Source organism: Leucoraja erinacea, chromosome 14 (genome assembly GCF_028641065.1).
Source record: "Leucoraja erinacea ecotype New England chromosome 14, Leri_hhj_1, whole genome shotgun sequence".
Classification (NCBI taxonomy): Eukaryota; Metazoa; Chordata; class Chondrichthyes; order Rajiformes; family Rajidae; genus Leucoraja; species Leucoraja erinaceus.
The window spans coordinates 10,273,421-10,289,590 of NC_073390.1; the positions used below are offsets into that span (position 1 = coordinate 10,273,421).

The 16,170-nt window shown below is 43.3% G+C and overlaps 1 long non-coding RNA gene across 1 annotated transcript; it reads right to left on the bottom strand.

Moving 5' to 3' along the window:
- Window positions 1-4,180: 4,180 nt before the first annotated feature.
- On the bottom strand, window positions 4,181-12,209 carry LOC129703259 (uncharacterized). The gene is made up of 3 exons (XR_008724529.1): window positions 11,680-12,209; window positions 10,161-10,301; window positions 4,181-7,468 (listed from the first exon to the last, which is right to left on the bottom strand). It is a non-coding gene; the product is annotated as an uncharacterized LOC129703259 (long non-coding RNA).
- Window positions 12,210-16,170: the final 3,961 nt, after the last annotated feature.

Sequence of the window (16,170 nt, forward strand, 5' to 3'; positions counted from 1 at the left end):
CTCTGGGTGAAGAACTTTTTTCTCATCTCAGTATTAAATGGCCTCCCCTTCATTCTTAGACTGTGGCCCTTGGTTCTAGACACCCCCAACATTGGGAACATTTTTCCTGCATCTCGCTTGTCCAGTCCTTTTATAATCTTATATGTTTCTATAAGATATCCTCCCATCCTTCTAAATTCCAGTGAATCCCAGTCTTTCCAATCTTTCCTCATATGACAGTCCCGCCATCCCAGAGAGTAACCTTGAACCTACGCTGCACTGCTTTTTGAAGTAGAAAACTAGGAAAATATTTGGTAAGTGTAGAAAAAAAACGTTTATTTTTCAAATTTAAGTTTTGCTATCCAATATCTGTGAAAATTAATAAGTTCTTGGTGCTTAGATTTTGGATATTGGATCTGTAGTTTGAAAATGTTTGTGGTAAAATAAATTATGTTAAAAATTAAGTTAAAATGTTTAATGTCAGGGAAGTATTGGAATGGAAACAAGCTCTGTGGCCAACCACATCTCCACTAACCATAAAACATCTATTTCCACTAATTCTACATGAATTCCATTTTTATGTTCCCAACAGTCCTCTTCATATTCTATCACACAATACACACAAGTGATAGTTTACCATGGCAAATTAACCCACCACGTATTTGGGATCTGGAAATAACCAGACAACCCGCTCATCGGGAAAATGTGCAAACTCCTCAAAAACAGTACCAGAAGTCAGATGGAATCCAGGTCACTGGAGTTATAAGGCGGAAGCTTTACCAGAAGTGCTAATGTGCCAATTTTCAATGTGATGGAGAAGCAATGTATGCTGTAAAATCCATGGAGATTATTCAGGTACCTGCACAGATATTGCTGGTCAGTTCTACAAATCAATATTATAGTTCATGGAACTCTTTTATGGTACAGATTGCATTAATCTATTGAATAACTTCAACAATTGCTTATGCAAAACAAAATTTGGTGAGAGTGCACGGGAGTGATTTATTCTCTACAGAAAACTGTGCAGTTTTTGCAAAGCATGTGAGAAAGCAGTGAAACATGAGAAGAAATATTTTGTCTCCCAGCATGTACAGACAGCTAAACATAAGTCGACGGCAGAGAAACTGAAGGTAGGAAATACGCTAGCTTGTCTCTTCACAACATTTACTGCTGGCTCCAGTCGCAAATCTGAGTTTTCGAGTGATCTGTGCAAAGCATTCATTGATGCTGGAATTCCACTGTGGAAATTGGAAAACAAATCTCTCAGAGGACTTTTAGGGAAATACACAATACCGAACGAGTCATCATTACAAAAAAATTATGTTGACAGCAACTTCAATATTGTTGTGCAGAAAAGTAGAGATGAAGCTGCATGCAACAAAATATGGATCTCAATAGACGAGACAACCAATGCTGTGGGGAAATATGTTGCCAATGTGGTCATCGGTAAAGTGGAGGCAGGTCAGCCATCAAAGGAGTATTTCTTGACACTGGAAGTATTGGAGGTCAAAAAGCACAACTATTGCTCAGTTGTTTACATCTTCACTTGCCGTACATTGTACTTAAAATTCCTGGCGATGTAGGTAAAGACATACAAGGAAAATGTGAGAGGGGGATTTTAGCTAACAAAGATTTTGAAGAAGTACAAAACATAGCTACATTTCTCAAAGGTAATTGTAATGCACAAGATATCAACATGAATGTAGAGTTTGTAGCTTGTTTCAGGAATGCACCAGTGACCTCAGCTGGGGTAGAAATAAGTTCTTCACAACTGAAGCATATTCTGTCTGACAGACGGCATAGTTTAACACCAGATAATTTGAAAAAAATGCTAGTAGTTATGTGCAACCAGGCAATAATATAGTATACCATTATAATTATAATTTTTAACCATATTTTGGTGGTGGAAATACATGCCTTTTTTGTCAATAAATACCTTTAAAAAATTTTTATTATGCCCTTTTGCCTGCCTATTTCAGAGATTTTTGGCGCCTAAACATGCTGGATCTAATTATTATAATTGCTACATGTAGCAAGTGAGTCAAACATAAAATATTAAAGCAGAATTAAAGATTACTAGACCAAGTGCAGACCCGTTGGGTCTGCTTCCGCAACGCGCGTTTGGCGGGGGGGGGGGGGTAGCTGCGGCATCACACTCACACTGATCACCCCCCAAACACACAGGTGGGTGGAGGGGGAGGGGAGAGGGGGAGGAGGAAATGGGAGAGATTTGGGAGGGAGAGCAAAGCGGGGTAGGGGGAGTGAGAGGGGGATGGGAAGGGGGGGGAGAGAGGGAAAAAGTGGGGAGGGAGAGTGGAAGGGGGAGGGGTAGGGACAGTTCATCTGTTCCCCATTCCCTATCACCCCCAATCATATTTCTCTATTCCCACACACGTGATGCCGAGCTTCGACACAGGCTGCGGGGGTGGGGAGGGGCTGCTGCAAAGGCATATGTAAATGAGTGCATTCCGATTGGACATCTATGAACATTGGGCATTGTGACATCACACGATGGAATGTTCAACCACATTCTATGGGTGAGAAGCCAGTTTTTGTTTTTTGGGGTAGGGGGGGTGAGAGAGGGGGATGGGGAGAGAGATGTGGGGGGGAGGGGGGGGGGGGGAGGGGTGGGGAAAGAGTGGGGAGGGAGAGTGGAGGGGAAAGGGGGAGAGAAGAGGTAGAATGGGGAGGGAGGGGTAGGGGAATGGTGGAAGAGGGACAGGGGGGGGTAGGGGGAAGGGGCGGGGGGGGAGAGTGAAGGGGGGGTGGGGAAGAGAAGGGGATGGGTGGGAGATGGAGAGGGGTGAGGAGAGGGAAACATAGAAACATAAGATTCTATAAGATCCCCCCTCAATCTTGTAAATATAGACTAGATCAAGTGTTTCAGTTTTAAATATAGACTAGACCAAGTGTAGACCCGTTGGGTCTGTTTCCCCAACGGCGTTTTTGGGGGGGGCTGCGGCATCACACTCACATTAACCACCCCCCAAAAACACACAGGTGGGGGGGGGGGGGTGAGAAGAGGGGAGGGGAGGGGAGAGGAGGGGGAGGGGGAAACGGGACAGATTTTGGAGGGAAAGAAGAGCGGGGTAGGTGGTGAGAGAGGGGGATGGGAGAGAGATGTGGGGGAGGGGGGGATGGGGAGGGGGAGAGGGTTGGGGGAGAGAGGGGAAAGAAAGTGGGGGGAGGGGAGTGGAGGGGGTGGAGGGGGAAAGAAGTGGAAGAGTGGGGAGGGAGGGGTAGGGGGAGTGGTGGAAGAGGGACAGAGGGGAAGGGGGGGGGGGGGAGAGGGAAGGGGTGGGGTAGAGAGAGTGAGGGGGGGGTGGGGGGGGAGAGAGGGATGGGTGGGAGAGGGAGAGGGGTGAGGAGAGGGAAACATAGAAACATAAGATTCTATAAGATCCCCCCTCAATCTTGTAAATTCTAGCGAGTACAAACCGAGTCTACCAAGTGCTTGTGCTCCTGCAAATGCATATGTAAATGAATCCATTCCGATTGTACATATGTGAACATTTAAAAACATGTACTTAAACACGACGAAATGTAATGAGGAGCGGATACTTAGAAAGAAAAGTGAAATCTCTACCGAAATGGAAAAGATGTCGGCGATTCTGCGTCTGGTTTCGGAGTTGCAGGGAATCAAAAGAAGAAAGGCAGCCGGCAGCCGTCCATGTAAATGGATCCATTCCGATTGGACATCTGCGAGTTTTGGGCATTGTGACATCACACACGATGGAACTAATCAAAAGGCAGAAAGGCAGCCGGACGATAGATAGATAGATAGATAGATAGATAGATAGATAGATAGATAGATAGATAGATAGATAGATAGATAGATAGATTATGGTGGTCGCTGGCCAGCAGGAGGCGACAAAATGAGTGAGTGGAGGGGGAGAGAAGGATTTTATGAAAAATATGTACATAAACATGACGAAATTTAATCAGGAGTGGATACTTGGAATGAAAAGTGAAATCTCTACCGAAATGGAAACATTCTCGGCGTTTCTGCTTGTGGTGTTGGCGTAGCAACGAATCAAAGGCTGGCACACACAGCCACACACACACACACACACACACACAGAGTTTTAAATATTGATAGATGTATTAAAACACTTTGAAAGCTTCCCTGTAAATTCCAAAGATAGACACAAAATGCTGAAGTACAGTGCATTCAGAAAGTATTCAGACCCCATCACTTTTTCCATATTTTATTGTTACAGCTTTATTTTAAAATGGATTGAATTCATATTTTTAATCATCAATCTGCACACAATACCCCAGAATGAAGAAGTGAAAACAGGTGATTAGAAATTTTTGCAAATTAAAAATAAATACTGAAATATCACATTTACATAAGCCTTAGAATAAGGCTGCAAATAAATTGTATTGTATTGTATTGTATTCAGACCCTTTGCTATGACACTCAAAATTGAGCTTAGGTTCATCCTGTTTCCATTAATTATCCTTGGGATGTTTCTACAACTTGATTGGAGTGCACCTGTGGTAAATTAAATTGATTGGGCATAATTTGGAAAGGCACACACCTGTCTATATAAGGTCCCACAGTAGACAGTGCATGTCAGACGCTCTTTGCAGATGATGGCAGCCTATGGAGAAGGGGGAGGAATATAGATTTTATCGTGGAAAAAGTACAGCAAGGGATAGCCCAGGTGGAAGAGTGGGGAGTGAAATGGGGTTTTAAATTCTCTATAGAGAAGACAAAGACAATGGTTTTCACAAGGAAGAAAATTAAAGAGGATGTCCAGTTAAAACTATACGGCAACAATTTAGAAAGAGTAAAAGATTTCTGTTTCCTGGGAGTCCACTTTGACTCCAGATTAACATGGAGGGTCCACATTACAAAAATAATTGGAAAATGCAAAAAAGCCATCAATGTAATGAGATGCTTGACAGGTTTAGAGTGGGGAGCAGATATATTATCGCTTAAACACATCTATGTATCACTGATCAGATCCAGACTAGAGTATGGCAGTATAGCTTATGGATCAGCATCTAAGTCAGTGTTGTCCGAGTTGGACAAAGTCCAAGCGGAAGCTCTAAGAATCTGTATAGGAGGTGTGCGGACGTCACCTGTATGTGCACTACAGGTGGAAACTGGGGAGATGCCGTTGAGACTGCGCCGCAGACAACTAATGGCTAATTACTGGCTAAGCCTTAAGGGTCATGGAGAGAACCACCCAACAAAACAGGTAGTACAGGAGTGCTGGGAGAGAGGGGTGGCTCAGTCTGGAAGCTTCGGCTGGGTTGGAGGAGGTGTGGCAAGGGACATGGAAGTAGAGGACAAAGAGTTCTGCCCTGCAGTATTGTGGCCACCTGTCCCAATATGGTTACTGAACATCCCAAAAGTTGATCTGGAGATATGGGATATGGGAGGCAAAAAGGAGGGAGAAAAATTCGGACCTAAAAACAGAATACCATAACCATATATATAATAGATACAGGGAACACCTCTTAATCTTGGATGGATCAAAGGACCCAGTAGCTGAAACAACAGGGGCAGCTGTGGTAGTGCAAGGGTTGAATGTTGAGATTTGCAAAAGAACAAATAACTATTTGGCAGTATATACAGTGGAACTGTACGCTATTTTGATGGCAGTTCGGTGGATAGAACAGGTGCAACCATGCAAAATATTAATTTGTAGCGACTCATTGTCTGCAATCCAGAGTATTGGGTCTGGTGCGTCCCATAGGCGGCCTGACCTAGTGTATGAAATTCTACTACTATTAAGCCAAGTAACAAGGAAGGGCAGTGACGTGACTTTGTTGTGGGTCCCAGCACACATTGGTGTGCTAGGAAATGAAAAAGTGGATAAATTAGCAAAAGAGGCCGTTAAAAAAGAGAACATAGAGGTAAACCTACAATTATCCAAATCTGAAGGAAGACACATTGTGTGGAAGAAAATAAATCAGGAATGGCAATAATACTGGGAACAGAATCTTCTATTATTTATTATGTAAAAGAATATGTGTGTTATGATTGTGTTTATAATTTGTTTGGTTGTTTTGTTGTTTGTCTTTTGCACAAAGGTCCGCGAGCATTGCCACTTTCATTTCGCTGCACATCTCGTATGTGTATGTGACAAATAAACTTGACTTGACTTGACTTGAGGAGACAAAGGGGAGACACCTCTATTCGCTACAAAACAGAGTGGGCATTACAGCAAGAAGAGGGGGGAACAGGAGAGAACAGGTAGTATTAGCAAGATTGAGGATAGGACACACCCACCTGAACAGCACATTAAAAATGTTGGGAAAACACCCTACTGGGATGTGTGAGGAATGCCATCAGCCGGAAACCGTTCAGCATGCTCTAGTTGCATGTAGAAGATATGCAACAGAAAGAAGAGTTTTGATCAATGAAATGAAGAAAATTGGAATGACAGATATATCAGAAAAGAACATTCTAGAGTATGGAGGGGAAGGAAAAGGAGTAAATTTGTTGTTTAATTTCTTGAGGGCCTCTGGCCTTATAAAAAGGATATAAAGTAAAGACATGAGGACTGTGGAGTGAAGCCAGAAGGTGGCAGCAATGCAACATTGTGGATGCCGGCTGCCGTAAAACTCCGAAGAAGAAGAAGAAGTGCATGTCAGAGCAAAAACCAAGCCGTGAAAACGAAGGAATTGTCTGCAGACCTCCAAGACAGGATTATGTTGAGATACAGATCTGGGGAAGGATATAAAGCAGTTTCTGCAGCATTGCAGGTCCCGAAGAGCCTCTGCCATTCTTAAATGGAAGAACATTGGAACCACAGGACTTCATAGAGCTGGCCGCCCGGCCAAACTGAGCAATCGGGAGAGGGGGCCTTGATCAGGGAGGTGACCAAGAACTGTCACTCTGACAGAGCTCCAGAATTCCCCTGTGGAGATGGGAGAACCTTCCTGAAGAACAACTATATCTGCAGCACTCCACCAATTAGGCCTTTATGGTAGAGTGGCCAGATGGAAGCCACTCCTCAGTAAAAGGCACGTGACAGCCTGCTTAGTAGTTTGCCAAAAGGCATGAGAAACAAGATTCTCTGGCCTGATGAAATCAAGGTTGAACTCTTTGCCCTGAGTGCCAAGCGACACATCTGGAGGAAACCAGGCACTGCTCATCACCTGGCCAATACCATTCCTACCGTGAAGCATGGTGGTTGCAGCATCATGCTGTGGGGATGTTTTTCAGCGGCAGAAACTGGGTGACTAGTCAGGATCGAGGGAAAGACGAACGGAGCAAAGTACAGAGAGATCCTTGATGAAAACCTGCTCCAGAGCGTTCTGGACCTCAGACTGGGGCGGAGGTTCACCTTCCAACAGGACAACGACCCTAAGCACAGTCAAGACAACGCTGGTGGCTTTGTGACAAGTCTGTGAATGTCCTTGAGTGGCCCAGCCAGAGCCCGGACTTGAACCCGATCGAACATCTCTGGAGGGACCCAATAGCTGCGCATCAATGATACACGTCCAACCTGACAGAGCTTGAGAGGATCTGCAGAGAAGAATGAGAGAAATTACCCAAATACAGGTGTACCAAGCTTGTAGCGTCATACCCAAGAAGACTTGAGTCTGTAATCGCTGCCATAGGTGTCTCAACAAAGTACTGAGTAAAGTGTCTGAATATTTATGTAAATGTGATATTTCAGCTATTTTGTTTTAATTACTTTTCAAAAATTTCTAAACCTGTTTTTGTGTTTTTATTATGGGGTATTGATGATAAAATAATAATTTAATCTATTTTAGAATAAGGCTGTAACGTAACAAAATGTGGAGAAAGTGAAGGGGTCTGAATACTTTCTGAATGCACTGTAACTCAGCGGGACAGGCAGCATCTCTGGAGAGAAGGAATGGGTGATGTTCCAGGTCGAGACCGTTCTTCAGTGAGAGTCGGGGGAAAGGGAGTCTAGAGATATGGAAGGGTAAGGTGTGAAAATGACATCAAAGCAGACGATAAGGAAATGTATAATAGTACACATCTTACCCTTCCAAATCTCTACATTTCCTCTCCTGACTGTCTGAAGACGGGGCCCGACCCAAAATGTCACCCATTCCTTCTCTTCTGTCTGATGCTGCCTGTCCCGCTGAGTTACACTATCATTTTGTGTCTATCTACGGTGTATAATCAGCATCTGCAGTTCCTTCCTACATCTTTAATTCCAATGTTGAATTTGATGTAGGATTCATTTCCTGACTTGTAGGATCACATAGATTCAAGATAATTTGTTGAATTTGCAAGTCACCATGCGATTATTGTGCTGTGTTCCATGTTGATTGGAATCCACAGTCACCAGATTCTCCCTGGAAACCTGAAGAGAATGTTGTTTGCTTTCATATGCTGTAGGTGGTGTTATGATCATTGTTTCAGTTAGTGCCTTGGAATCATTCTTATTATTGTGCAAGCCTTTTGGGGATTATCTGATATCCTTCCCGCTTGCAAATAATCAATTAACACTGTGCTTGGATAAAATAATAATGCATGATTCAAGTATCACTTATAAAACATTTAGCGCTCTTTGGTGGCAAGTAGGACTTTATAAAAATGCATGTCACCCCTACACATATATTTTGATTCTTCCTTGTCATTTGTTTCCTTTACATCATTAGTGGTCGCTTATGTCTTTGCTATCTTGTATGACTTCCTATCCTGGACACTAGGAAATACAGAATGCACCATCACTCTCAACTAACCCCATTTCTGGTTTCCAATTCCATCCTGTCACTGGCCACCATGCCATGCTGGCCCAGATTGCTTGTAACATTAGCATCCTATTTGACCCTGAGCTGAACCTCCACAGTTTTAAGTCTCCACTTGAACCTGATTTCAACCTCGATAATATTCCCTGCCTGCAGCTTTCTTCAACTTGCCTTCTGCCTTTACTATCATTGTTATTTTTACTTCCTGAGACTTCTCCAGTCTGAAGAAGGGTCTCGACCCGAAACGTCACCCATTCCTTCTATCCAGAGTTGGTGCCTGTCCCACTGAGTTACTCCAGCATTTTGTGCCACATATCTTCAGTGTAAACCAGCACCTGCAGTTCCTTCCAACTCAACTTATCAAATACTTTACTGGCTTGCCCTTCATCACCTTCCCTGTAAAAATGTAATATCCAACTTTGTTGCCTTTATTTTAACTTGTAATGTCATCTTCAACCATCGAGCACATGCTTAATGATCTAATTTGGCCTCCATGGCTTTGTTCTTAATATTATATCATGTGCATGCAAAAAGTACGTTACCACACCAACTGTAAGCCAACTATCCAAATCAGAAGCTTTGAAATTAACCCAACTATCTCCTTTTAGGTCCCATTTAAAACCTAGCTCCTTTATCAAGTTTTCAATCTCCTGCCGATGCTGGAATCTTGAGCGAAACACAAAATGTTGGAGGAACTCAGCAGGTCAGGCAGCATCTCAGGAGGGAATGAACAGGCAACGTTTTGGGATGGAACCCAAAATCTGAAGAAGGGTCCATACCTGAAATGTTGTGTATCGATTCCCTCCACAGCTGCTGCCTGACCCGCTGAGATGCTCAGGCTTTTTGTATTTTCCTTTGTTGACTTAGTATATTTTTAACATTTACCATGTTAAAAAATGTATAAAATGCATTATTTTTGCTGCACATTGTTCTTACTTGTGGTGTTGGGCAAGATCCTGTTAGTTCCCAGTAATTTATTGTATTTTTCCAAGATCTCCAATGTAAGAGCTCCATATGTGAGAGCAAAAAAATAAAGGGGTGGATGAACTCAGCAAGTCAGGCAGAATCTGTGGAAGGAAATGGACAGACAACCTTTCTGGTCAGGACATTTCTTCAGACTGATGAAAAAGGATCCTAAAGTGAAATGTTGTCTATCCATTTCCCTTCACACGTGGTAACTGACCTGTTGAGTTTCTCCAGTCTCACTTTGTTAACTTCAAACACACATAGAAACATAGAAAATAGGTGCAGTAGGCCATTATAGGTGCAGGAGTAGGCCCTTTGAGCCTGCACCGCCATTCAATACGATCATGGCTGATCATCCAACTCAGTATCCTGTTCCTGCCTTCTCTCCATACCCCCTGATCCCTTTAGCCACAAGGGCCACATCTAACTCCCTCTTAAATATAGCCAATGAACTGGCCTCACACATTGGCCTTCCTTTTAGTTCCAAAAGTAATTGGTGTAAGGAGCTTTCCATTTAAACTTACCATTTATCCTTTCCTCGCCTGTATTCTTCAAAGTGAAAATAATGATGTTTGGCAGTTTGTGAAAAAGTTGAAATTTTGGTAACTTTCCACAATATCTTCAGGCAATTCCACAATTCTGAGATTCCATGACCTTCTGCTGTCCTATATCATTCAATGATTGCAAATGACAAATTATGTTTGTAACACCTTTGTAGTGCTTGAGATATTTTATAGCATTAAAATGCTTGTTGACAAGGCTACCAACTGGATAAATTGAATGTAGTTAATTATCTTGAGATTGCAAACTTAATTGTAGATTTATTTATTTATTACTTTAAAGAAAGAGACAATGGCTTGCATGTTGGCACTAAATGATTATCATTCTGATAGCAAATTACTGAAGTTTATGTTGGGTCTGAGGTCTTTCCTGGTGTAATTACCCAAAGTATGCTCAAAGTCTCTGTAAATTAATTTGCGACTCCAGCAACCTCGTCTTCAGCTCCCACGGTATTAAATTTGAAAGACCTCACTGTCTCTCCTCCACTCTTTACTCCCTTGAGGCACTCTGCCAAGCCACCCGCTTTGATCAAACGCTTTCCCATCTATGCTAATGTGGGACAATGTTAAATCAAGGTAAACAATGGATTGAATTTCCTGGAAAATCAGAGGTTGAGAGGTGATCTGACAGAAGTATATAAAATCATGAGAGGCATAGCTGGGGCACACAGCCAGAACCTTCTCCCCAGAGTAGAAATGTCAAATTCTAGAGGGCATAGATTTAAGATGAGAAAGGCAAAATTTAAAATAAATATGTGGGAAGTGTTTTTTGCGCAGAGGGTAGTGGGTGCCTGGAGCGCACTGCCAAGGGTGGTGGTGGAGATATATACTATAGCGTTGTTTAAGAGGCATATAGATAGACACATGGAAATGCAGAGAATGGAGGTATATTGATCATTGTGCACATGAGGCAGATATTAGTTTAACGGCATCACGTTCAGCACAAACACCGTGGGCCGAGGGGTCGGTTCCTTGCGCTATGTTGTATTGCTCGGTAACGTTCTGGAGAAATGTTTTGAGAAGCCTTACTACTTAAAAAATCCCTGCATTTGCTATGTGCACGAGGTTGTTGTTGCCCACATGCAGCTATTTCAGGATGCACCAGAGGCACGATGATTCCCGCTCTAGGCGACCGCCAGGCCAACATTCTGGGAGAACCAAGGAGACGGGCGATACTCTCCCTCCCGCACACAGAGAATCATAGTCATAGTCATACAGCGTGGAAACAGGCCCTTTGACACCGACCAACATGCCCCATCTACACTTGTCCCACCTGCCTGTATTTGTCCCACATATCTCCAAACCTGTCCTATCTGAGCGGGTCAAACAGCTTAATTGAGCGGGTCAAACGGGTTAAACCAGCATCTGCAGCTCCTTCCCACACGATCCATGTCTGTCTAACTGCTTCTTAAACGCTGGGATAGTCCCAGCCTCAACTCAGCTTGTTCCATACACCCAACACCCTCTGTGTGAACACATCTACCTATTTTTCTTCTCTCTCGTCCTCGACCGGCAAATTTACCAATCGCCACATTTACAAGCGAGTGTCGACCGCAAACCTTCCTCCTTGTGTTTTTATTTTACCGCGCACGTTCCCGCCACCCGTTCAAAGGCCCAACGGTCGCGCGCGCGCGCGGTTAACGGGGCGGTCGGGCTCGGCGAAGGCCAGCGACGGTGAGCGGCTTCTTGTTTAAAACGGTGTTTCTTCCAATGTTCAATTATTTGCTGCTTCCCATCCTACAGCAGAAGCAGGTCTTTGGAGAGATGAGCTCTCCCGGCTCCATCCATCCATTCCCCTCAACTGGGTCCCAACTGCAGCCTAATGTCGACACAAAATGCCGGAGTAATTCAGCGGGACAGGCAGCATCAAAGATCTTAATATAACATCTTTGGGCAGCATGTGTGGAGAGAAGGAATGGGCAACGTTTCGGGTCGAAGACCTTTCTTCAGACTCCCTTCAGACCGATGAGTGGCAGTCTGTGCCAAAGATTATAGAGGAGCTCATATAACAAAATGACCCTGTTCTGCTTCAACTTTTAAAACATCGCATGTGTATGTACTAAATGATAAAAGCCACTGAGTAAAATGGTTAGATGGAAAATATCACCTTTGAAGAGAAGTATTAAGCTGAAAAGGCGACTTTTCGGGTCGAGATCCTTCTTCAGACTCGACCCGAAAGGTCACCCATTTCTTTTGTCCAGCGATGCTGCCTGTCCAGCTGAGTTACTCCAGTATTTTGTGTCTATCTTCAGTGTAAACCAGTATCTGCAGTTCCTTCCTACACATTCCACTGTAGCCTGCCAGCCCCTGCTTCACCCTCACCTCTTTACATCGAGTATAGGGGCTGTTCCACGGGCGACCTAATCCACGAGTTAAGAAGAGTGTCCTCGACCTTCAAGCTCGAAGGCACTCGCCTAGAAAGCCTCGAGCTGGATCGACCATCATCCGCGTTGAAACCGCAAGCTGGATTGACCGACCACACTACGAGTCAAAAAGAACCATGCTGACCAAATTTTACTCGCGGAATTGTTCAACATGCTGAAAATTTTTCCGCGACGTAGCTGAGGCCACGAGTATTTGGGAATCGCAAAGGCATTAGGAATCTGCCCTCAGCCATGTCGGGATTTTGGCGCTGTTTGGGAGGGGGCGGGAAACGCGGGGGAGGCTGTACTAATCGCACTGTTCTGAAATTCACGAACCAGCGATGCAAGACCCGGTCGCAAAAGGTATTATTAGTTTTATGCCACGTGTATAGTCTAATAGTTTTAAAATTAGAGCAACCTCTCGCAGGGGGGGGGGGGGGAGAATTGTAATTAAATAACTAAATAGCGACGCCCATTTGAGGGCACTAATCCAGCGCTATGTCAACGTTCTAAACCAGCGCGTTCCACATGAACCCACTAGAAAGCCGATTTAAATGGGCATTTATTTACAGCAATTGAACACTAAATTCCTTCCATTTGGCCTATAAATTAATGTAAATTAGATTAAAAAATCATGTTATATTGTGAATTATTTGTGAATAATCTTTGGACACTTAGGCTATTTAAAAATGTTAATCTTTCCTTAAGAAATGGGCATTTGCCACGATGTATTCGAAAATGGTCATAAATTTTTGTACTTCGATATGAAAGTGAATTTGGTGTCAAGAGCTTTATCTGATGGGATAAATTGCAGAGCTATCTCAAAATTTTGTAACATTGCTACTCATAGGACCATGTGTCGACCATGCTGCGAGTTTGAAGGTCGAAGACACTCTTCTAAACTCGAAGATTAGGTCGTCCAAGTGGGACAGCCCCTTATCTCTCCTCAGTCTGAAGAAGGGCCTCAACACGAAACGTCACCTATTCCTTCTTTCTGAGATACTCCTCCTTTACATCAGTTCTAATGCAGGGACTCGACCTGAAACGTTGACAATTCCTGTAGGAAGGAACTGCTGATGCCGGTTTGCATCGAAGAAAGACACAAAATGCTGGAGTAACTCAGCGGGACAGGCAGCATCTCTGGGGAGAAGGAATGGGAACAATTCATCCATATCGTAGCTAAATGCATAAAATATCCTAATGTGAATTATGCTTTCTAGCAAAGTCCTCGATCCACTAATTTGCTATTGGTGGAACCACGTGCTAGTGATGTCGGCAACCGTTCCCATCTCATATATTTATATACATTATGCATTTAGCTACGATATGGATGAATTGTTGACTACTTTAAGGAGGGTTACATCTCTAATAATGAATCATCTTCCCTTTGATTTGGCTAAATAATAGGAGTGTAGATATGAAAAGCTGGAAAATATATAATTAATGTATTATTAACCTCGAATACCACCATGTTTAAATTGAAGTCTTATAGTTTTACTTGTTAATCTCCATCTTTATTTACCTATAGTTTGGCTTTTATTTTTACTTTTTAATTTGTATTCTCATCTATATTCTTTAAATCAGTTTCATTCTTACAAAAACATTTTCCACAAATTCTGTTTCAAAGTTCATTGGCTTCAAGACCATCACAAATCTTCATGGAGACACAAGAGACTGCAGGTGCTAGAATCTAGTAAAAGATAAATTGCTAGAATAGCCCAGCAGGTCAAACAGCATGTGGAGACAAAGAGATAGTTGACATTTCAGATCAAGACCCTGCATCAGGACTGACAGCATAGAAGGGAGTGAGATAGAGGCTGGAAGATTAAATAGATTGAACTAGACTGGATAGGGGGTGAGGGAAAGATGAAGTCTGGATAGAGCTTGAAGGAGATGGGGAAATGTTGAAATCCAGGCTGGTAGGTGAATAAAACAAACTAAAATAGGGCCATGGAATCAGTTGTGGTAGGGGAGGGGGAAGAATAGAAACAGAGGCTGGTAGGTGCAATGAGATAAGCATGATGGGCAGATGACATCAAGTGGGGCCGGGCTTAGGAATGTGGAACCAATGAAAACATCTAGGAGATATTTATGTGGGAAATGGTACCATGTAGTAGAGAGTGGGTTCCCTGAATTTGTAAAATTCAATTTTGATACCATTTGGTTCTAGGCTACCCAAGGAGAAAACAAAGTGCTGTTCTTCTAGTTTTTCCTTTGGCCTCACCTGGAGGCCAAATATTTGTTTGGGGGTTTTGAGTTGAAGTAAAAGGCACTGCAAATGGTTGTTTGGGGGTTTTGGGTTGAAGTAAAAGGCACTGCAAATGGTTGTTTGGGGGCTTTGGGTTGAAGTAAAAGGCACTGCAAATGGTTGTTTAGGGGTTTTGGGTTGAAGTAAAAAGCATTGCAAATGGTTGTTGGTCTAAACTTGACAACTTCCTGTTTGCACTGTATATTAATTTTAGAAAAAATGCTACCACATACGGCTGTGATTTTTGGCCATCTTACTCAGTCCCCCTACGCTCATCAGGTGCAGAGGACTCTTCCCAACAATTAAAAATAAGTGTTATTAGTGTTTAAAAAATGTTGAGAATCTATCTCCTGTCAATCACGCCATGAAAGCCACACCTTTTCTGGTGGGAGGGGGAGGGATTATAAAACCCGGAAGTGTGGGTGTGGCTCAGTCTCTGCATGATGGGGGAGGGAGAGGTCACGACTGTCTGAGCTGTGAATCAACTGAACACATTGAATGTCTACTGAACTGTGAGTGTGGTGTTTTGTGTGGTTTTATGGTCGTTTCATCTTGCTTTGGTATTGCATTTGAATCTTGCACCCTTGAAATGGTATGAAACTGCATTTGAATGTGGTGGCGTTACACCCTGCATGAAATGGTATGAAACTGCACTTGAATTTGGTGGCCTTGCACCCTGCTTGAAGTGGTATGAAACTGCACTTGAATTTGGTGGCCGTGCACCCTGCTTGAAATGGTAGGAAAATGGATTTGAATTTGGTGGCCTTGCACCCTGCTTGAAATGGAATATCCAGGAATAGCCGCGAGTCAACTGCCAGCCAAACAGCCGTGAGTGAGCTGCCAGCACATCATACTTGAGGGACTAAGCTGCCACCCCAAGAATCCATTTTGCCCACAATGTCCATACTAGCCCTCTGGAGACCAGTCCCTTCAGCCCACAACACCCATACCAGCGCTCCGGAAAGCCCCGCCCCCGGGGGACCAGTCCTCCAGTGCGAACATGGGACCCAACGGGTCCCACTTAGTCTAGTTCATTATAAAATTTGTAAATTCTTATGGAATAATTGTCTATTACTATTCTTGTGGGAAGGGTAATGTTTCCTCACAAAAGGTAATTATCCATGCATTGCTAACCTACATGCAGAAGAAAACACAATCTATCCTACATTACACACCATGCAAAATCCATAATATTAGGGGCACAATCCTATCTGCAAAGATCATCACCTTTTCTAATAGTCATAGTAATGAATGTACTTCCTATATCTCCTTCACAACCTTTTTCACATGAGATGCCCACCTGTCCATGTCAGGGATCCTATGGACATACACTAACCCAGCCCATGGCTTAATATGCCCTAGG